The 10,376-nt window shown below is 43.9% G+C and overlaps 1 long non-coding RNA gene across 1 annotated transcript; it reads right to left on the bottom strand.

Moving 5' to 3' along the window:
* Positions 1–9,087: 9,087 nt before the first annotated feature.
* Positions 9,088–10,137, bottom strand: LOC115096082. The gene is made up of 3 exons (XR_003857951.1): positions 10,011–10,137; positions 9,738–9,812; positions 9,088–9,203 (listed from the first exon to the last, which is right to left on the bottom strand). It is a non-coding gene; the product is annotated as an uncharacterized LOC115096082 (long non-coding RNA).
* Positions 10,138–10,376: the final 239 nt, after the last annotated feature.

Genomic DNA, 10,376 nt, shown 5'->3' with positions numbered 1-10,376 from the left:
GCTTATTTTCTTTTAACCATTGATTAAGTGCAATAATAGTTGTTTCTATTTTTTTTTCAATGCTGTCACAAAGGAGCTTGCAATTGGAACATAGAATTGTATATCATTAAAAATATGATAATTCACATCTAGACCTGGAAATATTTTAGAAATTTGGGCAATATAAACATTAAATAAGGATGCGGACATAGCCAACCCTTGAGGAACACTCATTTTTAGAATAAAAAGAATAGATTTGGTATTATTGAGAAGTACTTTCTGTTTATATCCTTTTAAGAAAGAAGTATCAGCTATTCCTATTTCTCTCAGCCTGTAAAGCAAGATTTCGTGATCGAAAGCTGCGGCCAAGTCAAGGAGCACGAAAAAGAATTCAGAGCCATTATCAAAGCCCCTACAAAATACATCAAAAAGAGAAATTAGCAGGACTTCTGTGCTATATCCTGCATAGAATCCATACTGATGTTTATCCAGGACAGTCTAATTCTCTAAAAAAAACAAACCCTGAAATTGTTTTCATCCATCGCCCAGTGGACCTTTGACTATAAAGGATCTGAGATAAGGTCACCACCACCACAGCAAAGAAACAACACTGGGTCTGGCCAGACCTAGCAACACTTTACTTGACTCAATAATAGAAACAGCTAAAAGAGAAATGCTAAGAGAAAAACAGACAAGAAAAAAACAAAGGTACTTACCACAAGGGACTTTGTACCAGAAGATCCTAAAAACAAATTTAATAATAAGATTCAATTTCTCAAAAATACAAGCTATGAATAAAACACATTTAAAGTAAAGAGAAATGTAAAGGCAATACTTATAGTTATTTTGGCTTAAAGTCCAACAAAAAATGTAATTTGCTCAGTGTTTAAAGTATTTCTAGGCTAAAAAATAAAAGGTTTGAATATGTTTTTATTTATTTATTTATTTTAAATTTTTCTATACCGAAGTTCCTGTAAGAATACAAATCACACCGGTTTATATTATAACAACAAAATTCACTTAGGAGCGTTACATAGAACAATGAAGGCATATAAATATGAAATGAATTATAACCTAACATATCGTAAACTGTAACTTATCCTATCGTATAAATTAACTTCTCGTAAATAGATGTCTCAGAGGAATGCTTTGGAGAGGTGGCTAAGAAACATGGTAGGAGCGAATTTCGGTAGAAAGAGAGGAGGAATTGACAGTCGGAGGTTGCAAGAATTAGGAGTCTGTGAATGCTAGAGTTAGGAGTATGGGAAGAATAGCATTAGGAGTCAGGGAAGGCAAGGCTGAATAGCCATGTTTTAAGTCTTTTTTTGAAGGAAGAAGGACACTGCTCTTGCCTGAGGTCCAGTGGTAATGTGTTCCATTGATGAGGTCCTGCTGTCGAAAGGGCCCTCTTTCATAGGGCTGATTTTGCTTGTGTGGCAAACAGGGTGTCTTTATAGGCGCTTCTAATGGGTCTGGATGGGGTGTGTGGTGTGAATCGAATAGTGGTGTCGATGGATGTGAGGTTGTGTTTGGCTTTATGGATGATCGTGAGGACTTTGAAGAGGATCCTGAACTTGACGGGTAGCCAGTGGAGGTGCTGAAGAGTGGGGGTGATATGATCTCTTTTTTTGGTGTTGGTAAGGATCCTGGCGGCTGAGTTTTGAATCATTTGAAGAGGTTTTATGGTGTTGGCTGGGAGCCCGAGCAAGAGGGAGTTGCAATAGTCCAGTTTTGAGAGGATGATGGATTGCAGTACCAGTCTGAAATCTTGGAGGTGAAGGAGAGGTTTTAAGTTTCTGAGGGGACCACCACCACAGCACCACACCACCATGTTGAAGTTTAAATTTGTTGTCTAAATATATAAAAACCTTTTTTTTTTTTTAGATATTGTTTAGAAAATATTTTTAAAACATATATGGGTAGATTTTATAAAAGTACGCCTGCACGTACTTTTGTTTGCGCACCAGGCGCAAACAGGAGTACGCCGGATTTTAATAGATACGCGCGTAGCTACGCGTATCCTTTAAAATCCGGGGTCGGCGCTCGCAAGGCTGTGCAAAATTGGCAGCCTGCGTGCGCCGAGCCACGCTGCCTGCCTCCGTTCCATCCGAGGCCGCTCCACCAATGTTTAATTTAACATCACCTTTGGAGGGATGGTGGGGTTGGGGTCATCACCATGTGGACACTAGCGTCTAGTTTTAAACTTTTTGGGAGTCGGGACCGCCTCAAGTGGCAGCCCTAGGTTGAGCGGGGAGTCAGCTCTGACTCCCCATTTTAAAAGGACATTTTTTTGGGGGGAGGCCAGCAGCCCTTTAAGACAATGGAGGTCCCTTTAGTTTAGAGCTGCCATGTGTTAAAAAGCCGCTCACCGCGTTCTCGTCCCCCATGGTGTTTGGCTGCAAAATAAAAGAATGCGCCATAGAGCTGCAATATGTTTTCGGGGGGGAGGGGACCCACTATCACGGAAACACCCACATCCATGATAACGGGAGCCCCTCCCATGAAAATATATCGAGGTGCGTGGCTCTAGGGCCACAGTCAGTTGTACTCAATGGTGCGACTGCGCTACTGAATATCCTACCAAATTTACCCAGAAATATTAACTGGCTAATTTTGGAAACCAGGCAGTGGTTGAAAATTATGCCCTAATTTTTATTTAAAAAGGCAAAATAAATAAAAGGACCTGAAACAGGTCTACCTCGGAGTCCTGCTGCCACTCAGTCAAAGCCTAATCAGAGCCCTCCACATACCTGCAGCTGAGCCAGGCCTCCCCAGCCCCCGCTAACCCTTCTGTGTAGGAAAGGGGAGATCCCCCCACTCCCTGCTACCTCGCCAGCTCCTGCTGGACAATGGCAACATCCAGTTCCTAATCGGTGCCAGTATGTCACTGCCGTAAAGCATACGGCTGTAAAACTAAACGACACCAGTCTCAGGAGTGTAAGCCGCATGGTTCGTAAGGCCACACAACAAAATGCGGCAAACTGCAGGGCCGGTTGGCACCATAACACAACTGGGTGGCAGCAGGAAAGAAGTGATTGGGAATCTCTTCTGCCTCACTAAAGACCCCATGAAAGAGGTAGAGGGGATGAGGGAAGTCCCATTTCACTTCCGGAAGGGGATTCAAGGCAGAGAGTTCTGTGGAAGCCTCTTTTTTGTTTTTTTTAAACAAATGCAAAATGTTCTAAACTTTTTCAATATTTTCATAAAAGTCATTTTTTTTGGTTCATTTGTAATGAACCCACAATCAACGTATTCATTATGAAAAATGTATTTGTTTTTAATGAATGCACATTCCTAATGCGTAGGCCTCATTGCACCTCTCTGTTAGATTTCTTGGGAAAGATACAGGAATGAACAGCCAGAGTTAACCCTCCCTACTTTTATTAAGGAAAGAGACCCACAGTATCACAACAATCATCCCCTGAGAAACCACCTCCATACCCCATCAAATAAAAAACAAAGGGCCGGATTTTAAAAGCCCTACGCGCGCCAGGCCTATTTTAAAAAGGCCCGGCAACACGCGTAAAGCCCCGGGACGCATGTAAGTCCTGGGGCTTTACTAAAGGGGCAGTTTGGGGGCGGGGCCAGAGGCCTCCGACACAGCGTCCATTACCGCTGTTTCGGAGGATCGCGTGCAACTTGCGCCTGGCCAGAGGCAGGTGGAAAAGGTAAGATAAAAGTCAGGGGGGGTTAGAGTAGGGCTAGGGGAGGAAAGGTTAGGCTAGGGGGAAGGGAATGGGGGAAGGCAGCGCAGCTCGGCGTGCAAAGAGGAGCCAGGAAGGGGGTTGTAAGAAAGTCAGAGAAAGATGGACCACTCAGTTTCCTTATTATGACATTTCTAATAATTGAATCACCAACTATGATTGCCAACCTAACCTCTCCCTCTTGGGAGTCTCGTCCTCTGTGTGAGAGGGCAATGTATCACCTGGAGAGAAAGTCCTTGCTACAGGATCACTTCCTCCTGTACAAGGGTGATGTTTTCTGACCAGGAGAACTTTCTGAACCAAGGCAGCTCGAGAGGTGAAGACTGGAGTTGGGACTTGACTACTATGTCCCTGAAGGTCTCATCTTTATACCTCTCTGTCTGCCTCAGCTCTTTCAGGTCTGCTACTCTAGCCTCAAGAGATTGGATTCATTCTTTGAGAGCCAGCAGCTCTTTGCACCAGGTGCACACATATAACCTCTCACTAGCTGGTACAAAAAATCATATTTCTGACACTTAATGCAAAAGACTAGAAGGCCCCCTGTTGTTGCTGTACTACTGCCTTCATTTTTTTTTTTGTTGAGTTCCTAGTTAAGTTTAGGTTGCTATGGGAATAGGAATGTGTACAATTAGAGTCCTTTAAATTTATTGGTGTATTCACTATTAATCAGGTGGTGACCAACAAGGGGATGACTCTACTCTCAATAAGGTCTGGTGCAATAGAGTGATTTAGATAAGAGCCTGATTAATTTTTAATAAGACAGTGCCTATACATCAAAGGATGAGCTAGTGGTGAGTGGAAGTGGGGTGGGAGGAATGGAAAGCCAGACACTAGAATTAACTCTCTCTGGCTTGCTTATTATCTCAGACACACACACACACATACTGAAAATATACCCCACTATTTCACCTCTCCCCAAACTTTTTAAGTCCTAAGGGGTAGATTTTAAAAGGAGTGTGCACATATTATAAAATCGGATGGCCTCGCGTGCATGTGCAGGCAGTGTATATGGAGGGGGTGATTTTTTACTAATTACACACGGTGACGCAATCAAGCCTCCCCCAGTTCCCTACCCCCTACTTAAACTCCCTCCCTCTTCCCCTCTCCTCTCCTCCCCACCCCCTAAACCCTTCCTATCAACTTACGTGTTTTTTGTTTTTTTTACTTACTGCTCCCCTGGAGCAGAAGGTGTTTGCTAATAGCCGCTGACATGGCTGACCTATGTCCCACCCTGCCGTGCCCAGACCACATCCCTGGCCTGGCCCTTTTTCAGGGCCCTGCACTTGTACGCATATCGGGACTTATGCGCATGGCCTGGCCCTTTTGAAATTGCGAGCCTTTTAATATCCAGCCTTAAGATTTCCCAAAACAATATTTACCAATCCTCTTCAGTCACCAGCAAGATGATCTTCTCCTCTCAATGCTTCCACTGGATTCAGAGTTACTGTGTTACCAAACGGGGCGCTGCGGAGCGATCCCCGTAGGGGTTTTAGTGTGCCCTTGCGCCCCTGGCATGACCCCGCACCAAGGGTAGGTGAGCGTGGACCCGGCCCCCAGCCGGACCTGCATGCCTCGGGAACCAACATGTGGAATGTTGGAGATGAACGGTCCTCCGACCGTTCCCGGCCCTTTCGGACCTGCCGCTGGGATGGCACGAGGCAGCAGGCCAGACACGGGGCGTGGGCAGACGAAGGTCCAAAGCAGGAAATGAAGACTGGGGAACCATAGATGTAGACAGACGCTGAAGCAGGATACCAAGAGTAGCAAGTCACCTGGACCGGATGGTATGCATCCCAGGGTACTAAAGGAACTCAAAAATGAAATTTCTGACCTATTAGTTAAAATTTGTAACCTATCATTAAAATCATCCATTGTACCTGAAGACTGGAGGGTAGCCAATGTAACCCCAATATTTAAAAAAGGCTCCAGGGGTGATCCGGGTAACTATAGACCAGTGAGCCTAACTTCAGTGCCGGGAAAAATAGTGGAAACTATCCTCAAGATCAAAATTGTAGAGCATATAGAAAGACATGATTTAATGGGACACAGTCAACATGGATTTACCCAAGGGAAGTCTTGCCTAACAAACCTGCTTCATTTTTTTGAAGGGGTTAATAAACATGTGGATAAAGGTGAACCGGTAGATGTAGTGTATTTGGATTTTCAGAAGGCGTTTGACAAAGTCCCTCATGAGAGGCTTCTACGAAAACTAAAAAGTCATGGGATAGGAGGCGATGTCCTTTCGTGGATTACAAACTGGTTAAAAGACAGGAAACAGAGAGTAGGACTAAATGGTCAATTTTCTCAGTGGAAAAGGGTAAACAGTGGAGTGCCTCAGGGATCTGTACTTGGACCGGTGCTTTTCAATATATATATCAATGATCTGGAAAGGAATACGATGAGTGACGTTATCAAATTTGCAGATGATACAAAATTATTCAGAGTAGTTAAATCACAAGCAGACTGTGATACATTACAGGAGGACCTTGCAAGACTGGAAGATTGGGCATCCAAATGGCAGATGAAATTTAATGTGGACAAGTGCAAGGTGTTGCATATAGGGAAAAATAACCCTAGCTGTAGTTACACGATGTTAGGTTCCATATTAGGAGCTACCACCCAAGAAAGAGATCTAGGCGTCATAGTAGATAATACATTGAAATCGTCAGCTCAGTGTGCTGCAGCAGTCAAAAAAGCAAATAAAATGTTAGGAATTATTAGGAAGGGAATGGTTAATAAAACGGAAAATGTCATAATGCCTCTATATCGCTCCATGGTGAGACCACACCTTGAATACTGTGTACAATTCTGGTCGCCGTATCTCAAAAAAGATATAGTTGCAATGGAGAAGGTACAGAGAAGGGCAACCAAAATGATAAAGGGGATGGAACAGCTCCCCTATGAGGAAAGACTGAAGAGGTTAGGGCTGTTCAGCTTGGAGAAGAGACGGCTGAGGGGGGATATCATAGAGGTCTTTAAGATCATGAGAGGTCTTGAACGAGTAGATGTGACTCGGTTATTTACACTTTCGAATAATAGAAGGACTAGGGGGCATTCCATGAAGTTAGCAAGTAGCACATTTAAGACTAATCGGAGAAAATTCTTTTTCACTCAACGCACAATAAATCTCTGGAATTTGTTGCCAGAGGATGTGGTTAGTGCAGTTAGTGTAGCTGGGTTCAAAAAAGGTTTGGATAAGTTCTTGGAAGAGAAGTCCATTAACTGCTATTAATCAAGTTTACTTAGGGAATAGTCACTGCTATTAATTGCATCAGTAGCATGGGATCTTCTAGGTGTTTGGGTAATTGCCAGGTTCTTGTGGCCTGGTTTGGCCTCTGTTGGAAACAGGATGCTGGGCTTGATGGACCCTTGGTCTGACCCAGCATGGCAATTTCTTATGTTCTTATGTTCTTATGGACATAGACTCTGACACAACAGGAAGGGTGACTGTGGCACCGTCCCTCAGGGCGCCCTACACAGCCAGCACGGCTGGTCTGGTCGTGGACCACCCTGTCCCACAACCGCGGGAGCGAAAGCAGCGCAGGAAAGGCAATGCTGCAATACGCAGTCCGGGGAATGTACTGCACTCCTGGCAGCCGAAAGCAGGTGCTGCACTCCTGGCAGCCGAAAGCAGAGTTAAAAACATCAAGGGCAGGAACAAACACTATGGAACGTTAAGGAACATCAGGGCGTGCAAGACAAGGACACGAAGCTGGAGGAGAGGCCAGACGGAGCACTGGAAGCAAAGACAACCAGAGTCTTGTAACTCCATGCAAGGCAAAGTATGAATGCAGAAGCAAGGCTTTTATAATCCAGAAACAGGCAACTCCCTGGGAGGAGTCTAGATGGTCAGCCCCTCGCTGGCCCTATAACTGTGGAGAGGAGCCGCGGGCTCGCCCCTTAGGAGAAGGGCGTGGCCAGAACCAGGAAGTCCAAACAAACACAAGCAGCCTCAGGCAGGCCCCTGGAACAACGAGGCCTCCCAGGCCCTGGAGCCAATCCTGAACACTTGTTCAAGCGAGGCCCTGGCTTCAGAGCGGCCTCCAAAGGAAAAGGTAAGATGCCTCCTGAGGGGCAGCCACAGGAGGGATCGTAACATACTGAGCTCTTCCCCTACAATATATCTTGTGCTTGAAGGCAAGTTAGTACTACACAATTCCTTGGCCAATTTAAACTTTAATTAGTGAGCCTGGGTGACTCAATTCTAATCTTTCTGTTTAATAAAATGCTGGCACCTATTCAAATCAATCACACTAATTTAACACCTTTTCAAGGTGAGTATCTGACCTTTTTCAACCTTTTTACTTAGGTACACAAAAATCTCATTACCTCCTGATGGCTTGTTTTATTCTCTTTTTTATTTATATTTTATTGATATTTCAAATTTATAACAATACTTATATAACAACAATCAACATTAAATGGTGTGCATATACAATAAGCAAAGAATAAAATAGACAACAAGCAGTATGTCAAGACATACAACAGTAAGCAAAATAATAACATATTGCTGTATATTGCCTCCCTGTTGTCTTCGAAACCCAACCCCGGTGTCTGCCCCTCCCATCCCCCCTGCCACAGGTAGCTAGGAGTCTACTGAAAGCAATGGTGATATAGCAAAATATGGCTGCAAGGTACAACTTGAGTTTAAGTGCACAGGGCATAGAGGCAGTGCGAGCATGGAGGCATATCGAACATGTTGAGGATAAAACTTGAAAAAATAGACATGCCTGTAGAGTATAAGAGGGCCACAACCTACGTGAATGTCCTTTATGTCTCAAGTGTGCATAAAAAAAAAATGGAAGTACAACCAGCCGGTTAAAGGCCTAACCATCTCTCAAGAGGCCGCCAGATTGCCAGATGCTGCTGGCTCCATCTGTGGGAAGCTAGGATCCCTGTGTGCAGGCGCCATAGCTGGTATAACCGCCTCCACACATCTAGCTCGGAAGGTATATTAACAGATCTCCACAACTTTGCCAGCTCACATCGGGCTGCCATGATAACCAAGTGAGCTAATTTCCATTTAACTGGGGGAATATCGATAGGCAGGTTCAAGAGAGCGTTCTCCGGACTCAATATAATCTGTAAACCCAGAATTTGATGTAAGATTTCAGTAATAAGTGTCCAGTAAGAAGCAACTTTGGGACACATCCACCACATGTGGTAAAATATGCCTATCTGTCCACACCCCTTCCAGCACTGGGGGTTGTTGGAGGCTGCAAACTTGTGTAATCTGTCTGGTGAATAATACCATCTAAATAAAAGCTTATAGCAATTTTCCGCTAATGGCATGTATTGGGATCCCCATTTAGTAGCCACATAGATCTCATCCCAGAGTTCCATAGGGAATGGTCGTCCGATATCATTTTCTCAAGCCTTCATATATGTCAATTTAATAGTGGGATCTTTATTAAGGAAGTTGTAGATCCGGGAGATCACGTTCTTCAAGGAGTCTGCGCTGTCGCACCAATGTTCTAACTGTGATTTACCTCTTTCCAGTTCAGGAACAACCTTCTCTGTCTGAAAAAAGTGGCGAACTTGAAGATAAGCAAATACATCTACAGGAGGCAGCTGGTATTGCTCCTGTAGCTTGGGGAATGTGATCATTGTTCCCTGGGACCAAAGTTGGCCCAGAGCATGGATTCCTTTCGTTGCCCAGGAGCGAAAAGAAGTCAATTGTCCCCTGGTAGAGCGGTGGCCAGTAGACTGGAGCTATAAAAGTATTTTCGGTCTCCCACCAAGGAATTCTTCCATGCTTCCCAAATCCCAAGTGTAGTTTTAACCGGGAGGGGTATGTGTGTTAATGGAAACCATGACTGACGGGGAAGCCAGAGGAGATCCCTAAGGGGCATCTGATGGCTTGTTTTATATATCAGATACATGCAACCTCTATTACCTCCCCCTCTGGCTTACTTTTGATCTCAGACACACACAAACTCTACCTCCTCTTCTGGCTTTTTATTTCAGATACACATACACACACTAAAGAATATACCCCTCTATTTCACCTCTCCCCAAACATTTTAAGACAAGATTTCCCAAAGCAATTCTTACCGATCTTCTTCAGGCACCAGCAAGATGATCTTCTCCTCTCAATGTTCCCACAGAATTCAGCTAAGGCTGGTTATGCTGGAGAGCAATAGTAAAGTTAGCTGGAGAAGATTATCTGGCTAACTAGGACTTTATCCAGCTATATTTGGCAGAGTGTCTAACTGGCAGCACTCTGCTGAATATCTCTGACAATTTATATGGCTAACTTTAGCCAAATAAAATTATCTGTTTGACGTGCTGCTGCTGATTGATCTCCAAATGTCTACTGAGTCCTACCTTCTTCTAATTGCCCATTGTTTGTGACAAAATCCTTCATAAATCACGGTAATGGTCTTTCCTGTGGCTCTTTCCCTTGAGTTCAGAGAGGTGAAGGTTCTTTTGTTATTTTGAAGGTCTCTGTTGTTCGAAGAATATGGATTATTAGTCACATGTAATCACAGATGAATGTATTATTATTTTCTGCTTTCATCAAATTATCCTTTTTGAAACCTTCTTTATGGTTACCCTGAGAAACCCACTTTCCTACATAACTATGGGATACGCATAACCCAGTATTTTGAAGTAGCATCACACAAGCTCATCTATTGGCATAAACAGAGCTCTATTTTATTTAACTGTAGCGATAACTTTTAATTGAAAAGA

This window comes from Rhinatrema bivittatum, chromosome 7 (genome assembly GCF_901001135.1).
Source record: "Rhinatrema bivittatum chromosome 7, aRhiBiv1.1, whole genome shotgun sequence".
Taxonomy (NCBI): domain Eukaryota; kingdom Metazoa; phylum Chordata; class Amphibia; order Gymnophiona; family Rhinatrematidae; genus Rhinatrema; species Rhinatrema bivittatum.
Note: the sequence above shows the minus strand (reverse complement) of the source record. Positions and strands in the feature narration are given on the sequence as shown.